At 31.7% G+C, this 8,937-nt stretch overlaps 1 long non-coding RNA gene across 1 annotated transcript; it reads right to left on the bottom strand.

Moving 5' to 3' along the window:
- Nucleotides 1-6,820: 6,820 nt before the first annotated feature.
- Nucleotides 6,821-8,685, bottom strand: LOC111369594. The gene is made up of 3 exons (XR_002698200.1): nucleotides 8,526-8,685; nucleotides 7,831-7,885; nucleotides 6,821-7,100 (listed from the first exon to the last, which is right to left on the bottom strand). It is a non-coding gene; the product is annotated as an uncharacterized LOC111369594 (long non-coding RNA).
- Nucleotides 8,686-8,937: the final 252 nt, after the last annotated feature.

The following is an 8,937-nucleotide window of genomic DNA, read 5'->3' as shown; positions in this document are numbered from 1 at the left end:
TTGGTTGAAAATTAACGAATAAGTCGCTTTCCAATCATTGTTGTCAACTCTAGGTTATGATTATGATTTGTTAAATAACATGTTAGGCTAATTCTTTTCATTTATTGGATGAGATAAACTCTATTATTTATTTATATTAAATTCAAGACTAATAATTTAGTTTACTTCTTGTATTTCTTGATAATTTTGCACACCCGTTGCATTATTTAATTTATTGGCCACCAATTAGATAATTATTTGCATGTTGTGGTGTTGAGAGACTCATAATAAGTTTAGAACGTAGCAAAGTTAACATATGTAGAATAGATATTAGGAATAACATTTATAACATGTGCAATCATATAGATAATATAAACTTTAATGCATTCTAACCATTCAAATTCGGGCTAGGAATAGGTTCAGTTTGTATTTAATTATAATATATTTAATTTATTTTGGAAAATAAAATTATATATCATAGATTTATCGATTGTCAAGAACGCATGACCATAACTAGATTACGAATCAAGAATTAAAATAAATAACATAACAATAGGTGGAGTCGAAATCCAATACAATTATCTATAATTTGATAAAAATAAATCTTTTATTGTTTTCTTAGATTAATTTAGCAAAAATAAAAAAAATAAAAAAATCTCACTTTATTTTACATAATTCGAATTTCATACATAACTAGTAAACTTGAATTGAAATTTATTCCCTGTGGGACGATATTTTTAATTTACTAAATCTATTACTTGTCAACAATTTCGTACGGTTGCGGATTTCGCATGAACAAGTGTTTGGCGCCATTGCCAGTAAATAAAATATTAAATTTGAGTTTAATAGGTTTTGTAGAATTTATTTTAATTGCACACCTAATTTCTTTTTTTGAGGCAGTTTATACAAGATTCTAGAGAAATTAAACTCTTACCATTCGATCCTGAAATCGAAAGAACTTCCAAACAACAAAGAAAAGAACGGAGAGAAACTAGAAAAATGTAGAGAATTTAAAATCAAAATCAAAATCAATTATCACAAAATCCGTCAGAACAACAAGATCTGCCAAGAGTAGCTGCCAACATGGAGAAGCTCTTATGGGCTATGTGAATTCTGTCCCAACTCCTGCGCAACCAACTATTATATATCCACCTTTTGGACAGGCCAACTTCCACATTTGGCTAGATGTCATCAGTTTGTTTCAAAATCATCAGGACATTAGGTTCTCTGGAAGATCTACTGAAAATCCTTGCGAAAATGTTTCAAGACTTCTTGATGCTTTGCAATATGATCAGTCACGAAGGTGTGTCTGTTGTCACTTTTCGATTGTGCCTATTCCCTCACACTTTAAATGAAGGTGCATAGAATGATTAAATTCACTAAATCTTGGGAGTATCGTTCCATGAAATAACATGCTGTAGAAATTTACTTTGAAATTCTTCTCACCTTCTCGAGTTCATTAGGTCAGAAATGGCGTCCATATTTTCAAATAAAAAGACCTCAAGAGCTATCCAGAAAGCATGGGAAAGATTCAAAGATTACTTTCGAAAGTATCTCATTCTGAACATTCTTAAAGACTCTAAGGGCCTGTTTGATAGGGGTGGGAATTTCACGGAAAATTTTGTTCTCTTCAACAAGATCAGAGAGAAACAATGAAAAGGCAATTCAAAGCAAGAATGTGACGAAAAGGACACTCAAAAATTTCCTTGGATTAACATTTCTATAACCAAACTATATAATTCATGTTACAGCATGTCAAGCACGTTAATATTTTATATCGAATGCCACCGTTTGAACACTATAACTGTTGGGAATCTACTTATCATGCACAGCGGAAATAAAAACAATTTTCGATTCCCACCAGGATTCATCTTTGTATTTAGATAGAAATTGTGATAAAAGTTACACCTTTTCTACATCTGCAAACTCCTTTGCTTTACTTGCGTTCGAACGAATTTGATTTGTCAACCATAGTTGTCCAATTGTCCAGTCTGCAACAGTAATCCACACAGAGAATAGATTGCAGCTACCAGTGTTCTCTCCTCTTGTGCTAGCAAGAAATTATGAGAAAACTATATGAATTTAAAACACTAGCCATGTATTTATATAAGCCCAAACGAGCCTGGCGTGGCCTGGTCCGATCCAATATTTAATTAATCTATTTAATTAAATTCGGTCCGTGAATTAATTAATCCAATTAATTAATTCGGGCCATAAATAACCAATCCAATTATTTAATTAATTTATCCAACGATTGTTAAATTAATTAATTGACGAATTGCAATCTTCCAATTCTCTTTTGTGTGCGACCCATCAAGTTCCGGATCACGATACTTAACGACGTGAAATATTATTTTGATCTAATCAAAATTGATAAGTTTAAACATCCTTTTAATTTATCACCAATTCACACTCGCCGTCCTAAATTAACATCTAACAATATGTCAGGCAATACATATGACGGGGAATGCCATGTGGTATGACAAAACCAAACTCGTTCGTTTACCGTGAAACTATAATCCCTTCATCAATATGATCCGATCAATTACGAGATATGAAAGTGTGTCAATCCCGAATATCGATCATATCTTTCACTCAACCATTAAGTCAATATAAGTCGAAAACTCTTTTTCGACTTATGAGTACACCTTGGCCAAGGATTTCGTTATCGACTTAATTGAATGAAACGCAGATAATAATCTCCTACTATCTAAGAGTGACGAATCCTTTATTGGTCATTCACAACCTTCATACGATTTTTGACATACCCGAACGATGCCGTATTAGCGGCCCTTGGCAGAACAACATTCAACACCGTTAAAGCATGACTGTCCTCATATAAGATACTATGACGACCTCAAGTCAAAGGACCAATCCCACTATCGAACATTAAAAATTAACCACTGACACTCAGATAGTTATCCATGTGGAATCTCTCGGTGGGTCTCTAATGTTTTATTCTATAACAAAATATCCACGTGTTCATTTAAGTGTCACCACATCCAACACCGTCAAAGCATGACTGTCCTCATATAAGATACTATGACGACCTCAAGTCAAATGACCAATCCCATTACCGAACATTAGAAATTAACCACTGACACTCAGATAGTTATTCAAGTGAAATCTCTCGGTGGTTCTCCAATGTTTTGTTCTATAACAAAACATTCACGTATTAATTTAAGTGTCACAACACTTTAGCTTGTGAGATCAGCTACTTACTTCACAAGTAAGAAATGCCTCATGTGATGATCTATCTGTAATAACGATATCCGTATTTCATTATTATTTATGACCACGGACGATTTAAGATTCAATCATCTATAATTTGTATCTCACAATCACAACTCCTTGTGATTAACAAATTACGAAGATTTGAATCGACAGACTCTATTATTTATTTAATTGTCTATTAATTAAATAATAGATCTGTCATTAAATTGCATTAATTATATATCAAAAGTATTTATGTCTAAGGTTGATTGGACCTATGACATAACACTTACAATAACAATTTAAGACATGGACCATAGTAGAGTGAGAATTCAGAGGGTACCTTAATCTTCCTATCCCACCACTCATCTTCAACCCGATTTCGATTCAAATTGTTAAATCCATATTCTATCCTCGTGCAGTGATAAACTCGTGGAGTTGCTTGTTCTCTGTTCGCATCAGTCTTCAATAGTATTTTAACTTGATTTCAGTAATTTCCAACATTTTTGTTGAGCAATGCAGTTAAGTCTCTCCTAACCTTGTCGCTTTAAGCATTTCCCATTCTGATGTCATTTTTCCATGACAAGTTCACATGCAATCAAAGAAATTAAATGTTCTCTATCAACTTACTTTGTAGATCTACAAATAAATTGTTTGGGATGATTTGCACTGGAAGTGTTTCCATTAAGGTATAGTGGATTTGTCGATGTATGTCTATAAAAGTATGTTGAAGGAAAACCAAAATCTTCGACTAAGACTACTTTCGCTCGGCTCAATGCAGTAAATAAAATCATCTTACCGTTTTGTATGAGTAACTCCAATTGGTGGGTGGGTAGTCAAAATCGAATTTTTGAAAGGAAAATGCTAAATGTAAAGCACTTTTATACATCAAATTTTGTAGCCTTCTCACATGGAGGCTATAGGGCCCGCTATTAAAATAATCGTAGAATCCACCTATGTGAGATGACTGAATAAAGTGTTGTACATGTAACACTTCTCTTTTTGATATTTGTATGATATATTACTTGTACATAAAAATGGTACATAATGGATTAAATAAAATAATGTGGAAGGAAAAAATAGGATGAAAAAATTATTAGTGTTTTAAATTGACAAATGATACGGTGAAATGTGGCATTATATAATCCATTATATAAAACTTGATGTACATGTAACAATATCCTATTTGTAATTGCAGCAGCAATATTTTATGGTTTAATTACCATTGAAAAAATTTGAAAGCTCATGAAAATTAGATTTTTATAGATCAAAAATAGTCTTACTTAGCTAAGAATCTTTGTAAGTAATATTACATTTAGATATGTTCTATAAATCAAAATTGTAATTCATATCATATTTGAACATAAAAAGAAGCAGATATACATGGTCCAAAATGAATAGATTTCTTCGAATATGCAACAACTTTGTTAAATTGTGAAGTATTCCCCATACGTCCAACTTTATAAAGTTGAATGTTCCTCTCTATCTAATCTCATTTCCTTAAAATTTGAAGGGAGACATTTTTCAATGAAGGACATCGCAATTTTAAACAGAAATGGACACTTTTTTTTTTTTTTTGTTTAGAGTCATGTTACTCCGATTTAAAAAGTAAAGGGCTAACTTGATATTATTACATTAGATTAGGGACTAATATTGGAGAGACATTTTTCAATAAAGGTCATCACAATTTTACACAGAAGTGGACACTTTATTTTTGTTTAGAGTCATGTTGCTCCAATTAAAAAAGTAAAGTGCTAACTTGATATTATTACAATCGATCGGGGACCAATATTGAAATTCCCCCCTAACTTGATATTATTACCATAGCTTAGGGACCAATATTGAAAATTTTCCCCTCTATAGTTAATCTCTTCCTCATCACATGGAAGTTGCTATAGTGGAGTGTTTCAAGGTTAAACGATCGTTTAATTTCTTGCAATACATCCACTAAATTAAAATTCTTCTTCTCTCGAACCAAGACCGACCTAGAGATTTTGGGAGCCTTAGACCAATTTCAAATTGAAACTCTATATATATGTGTGTGTAAAAATACATGTAAAATAAAAAGATAATAATATCTTTGGAGCCCTCACCGAAGTGGGGCCTTAGGCAATCGCCTACCCCGCCTATAGTTAGGGCCAGCACCGTTTCGAATTCATTTTGACCCACAAATTTGCATAATAAATATTTTATATTTAAATTTAAAATTTTTTCTTACATTTAAAGTATACATTCTCGAAAAAAATTTATTAATGCAAAACTTATTTTTCCAAAACACTCATTTTAAAGGACGTCAAACAGTTATATCAAAAACCTATTATGAGGCAGCAATCTTACAACCACATAGGAGGAGGCGTGCCTGGTACCTTTTTGTTATTGCTACCCTTTCTTTTTTCGTCTCTTCAATCATCTGGGCAGTGCCTCGCCCTTCATTCTCTCAGTAATTTGTTGAGTCTATTTGTAAATATTTCTTGTGAAAATATTGATGCTTTATCTGTCCATTTTAGGTTCCATTTTTTCCTTTGATATCTGGGGTTTGGGGTTTCAGAAGAAGAAAGCGGGAAAAAAGAAACTTTATTTTTTAATGAACTTGTGTAAATTCTTAAACTATGAAGACAATTTCATAGAAAAGGTATGATATTTAGAGTGTTCATGTCATCGTCTTTAGCATTTTGTTTAGGGACTTTGTGTGTGTTGAGTATATGTTATTTTATTTTAAGTTGTGGAGTTATAATTGTGGGAATTTTGGTTTTGCAAATTGGAATTTATACTGTAAATAAACTTGCAGGAAAAAAATAATGGAATTCTGTACTGTGATTTTTAGTTGGCGTAGCTGAATGTTGAAAGGAGGAGATTTTTAGGATTTCCTTATAGTTTGGAAAGTAGGGTTTACATATTTAGGATTTCCACAATGAATACTGTGCTGTGGTTTTTGTTTCTGAATGTGGAAAGAAGATTTTCGAGATTCTTTCCCAGTTTTGCACGTAGGAAAGTATAAGAACTTACCTGATTTAGATTTTGTAAAATAAGGATAATCTAGTGACCTGGATACTACCATAGATTTGTGAAGTGAACTATGGGAATAATTTCCCAGAGAAAGGGATGATCTTTAGGGGGACATTAGTATTTTAATTATATTTTTGAAATTGTCTTATACATAGCTGCTTTTTATTTTTTTTTTATTTTTTTTATATATATATATCTCTTAAATAAACAATGTTTGAGAAGAAAGTGCCATTAGTGGCTCCTTGCTTCTACCGAAAAAACAGATAATTCAGTTCAATCTCTGAAATTTCTAATCTGATCTTAAACAAATAGTGATTTTTAGCCATAATCGATACGCATTTTTAAAATTCAATTTTACTTGAATAATTTATAATCACAAAAGTAATACCACATATTTTAGTAAGAACGATGGTCGATAAAACCGTCAATATCTTATTGACCCCACAAAATCCAGTTCTACCTACCTCATAGGGAATAGTGACACATCCCGTCCTAAGACTTAAGACGTGACGTGAGCCGATGATAAGTGCCAGCTAGGCACTGGACCCATCACCAAGGCAAAAGTAGCTAAACTTTAATAATAAAGCTTCATTTGACCAATTAAAATCTTTCTAAACTCCAATAAAATACCAACATAATACTATCATTTGCTCGTTTAACCAAAAACATCCATAACATATACGTCAAAACTGCCTCTCAAAAGGATAATAGGAAGCAGTTTAGATTACAATATTACATCATGATCATTGGTGTATATAAATACCAAAATAATTTTCCTCCAATATGATGTAAATATTTTACTTGATGATTACACAATTTCAAACAAAAGAACCTACAATTGGTGTTAGCAATGGCTGCAAAACTATCAAAATAATCTCCACCACCGCTCAGTCAACAGCCTCCTATAAGGAAAAGTTCAGGAAAATATGAGATAATAATCCCAGTGAGTGAAGTGCTTAAAAGATGGTTGTACTGTCCTTTGTGTGTGTGTGTGTGTGTGTGTGTATATATATATAAGGAGATGAGTAAGTACATCAGACAATTCAATAATTAAAAACCATAATCTAAACTCCACAAGCTGAACTATAAGCGGGAAAAATGTAAGCTGAAGACTAATAATCCACTATATAATTAAAATTCACATCAAAATATATATATCCCACGTAAACATCTACTAATGATCTGAAAGCCATAAATCATATGTACATAAACCGTCTGATCAATATTCTGTACACAGCCATAGCCCCTCAGTGTACAAGATGGGAATAACATAATCATCATTATACACGACTGTAGCCCCTCAGTGTATAATGGATAACTTTACCCACGGTCGTAGCCCCTCAGTGGATAAGAGTTACCCTTACACACGGCTGTAACCCCTCAATATATAATGGATAACTTTACTTACGGCCGTAGCCCCTCAGTGGATAAGAGTTAAATACATGACTCTAATAAACGGCTGTAGCCCCTCAGTGCATTAGCGTAAGATAATCACATCAATTATTTTATGATAATTCCAAAACAATCATACTCATTTACTATTTCTCGAAAATAAAGCATTCCATTTAATTAACATGCTTCTATAAAATAAAAAGAAAATTTTCTTTTTGAAAATATAGATTCTTCACTCACAAGTATAGGCTGGACTAACGGGGCTGGTATGCTGTTCCCACGTCCAAATCCCCTCCTGAAAACGATCATAAATATAAGCTACTTTAATTCCATTCATATACAATTACAACGGATTTCTCAATAATAACTCTTTCTTATCATCAAAATAAAATAAATATATATATCCCTCAATAAGCTGAGACTTAATATTTATCTTTTTATTTGGTTACTTAAACATACATTCACTTAATTTCGAATCACTCTACATCCCTCACTCTTTAATACTAACCTTTTCCGGCTGCCCCGTAAAGATTCAATAAGTTTTTTATGATAATAATCATTCACATTCCTTATTTAAATTCTCTTTTAACTAAATACATAAATCTTATCAAAAGCTCCTTTCTTATATTTTTCATATTCATCCAAAGTGAGAATTCAAGCATAAGATAAGTTATTTTCAACTAATCTAACTTAATAATACCATAAAACAATCACAAGTGAAAATAACAAAAATTCATATATTTCCCCAAATTTTCGGATTTAGCCATATATGACAAAACCCTAATATCTAAATATCATTTTTTCCAATCTACTAGAATAACTAGCTCCAAATACTCAAATATTTAGATTTCTTATCATATTTTTCAAGTATAAGCTATAAATTTAAAACCCTAAACAAAATTTACAAAAACTAAATCAATAATTATGAACCTTACCTCTTGAAGAATTAAATAAACAAGATTGAAGTAGTTGGCACAAGATTTCTTCTTTCTTCTTTCTTTTTCTTCCTTTCTTTTTCTTTTCTTCCCTTTCTTCTCTTCTCTGCGTTTCCTCCCGTTCAACACACTTTAGTGTGTGATTTTTGTGGAAAAGAATGGTCAAAGTTTGAATATAAATGCCACTTGTTTAAAATTGCTAAGGAAGGTCCCTATTCTTTAATAGAATATAACTTTTAAATTCTAAACTTCCAAATATATATAAGTAAATTCTCAACTTTAAATTGTAGCCAATTTAACCCTCATATATGGCTAATTATAAAATAAACCCCAATAAAATATTTAATTTCATTTTAGTCCTTAATTGACTTTGACTTTGACTAGTCAACATTTGAATTTTGACTAGAAGATT

The sequence above is a fragment of the Olea europaea genome, chromosome 20 (genome assembly GCF_002742605.1).
Source record: "Olea europaea var. sylvestris chromosome 20, O_europaea_v1, whole genome shotgun sequence".
Classification (NCBI taxonomy): domain Eukaryota; kingdom Viridiplantae; phylum Streptophyta; class Magnoliopsida; order Lamiales; family Oleaceae; genus Olea; species Olea europaea.
The sequence above is the reverse complement of the archived record's forward strand: the minus strand, read 5'-3'. Positions and strand labels throughout refer to the sequence as shown.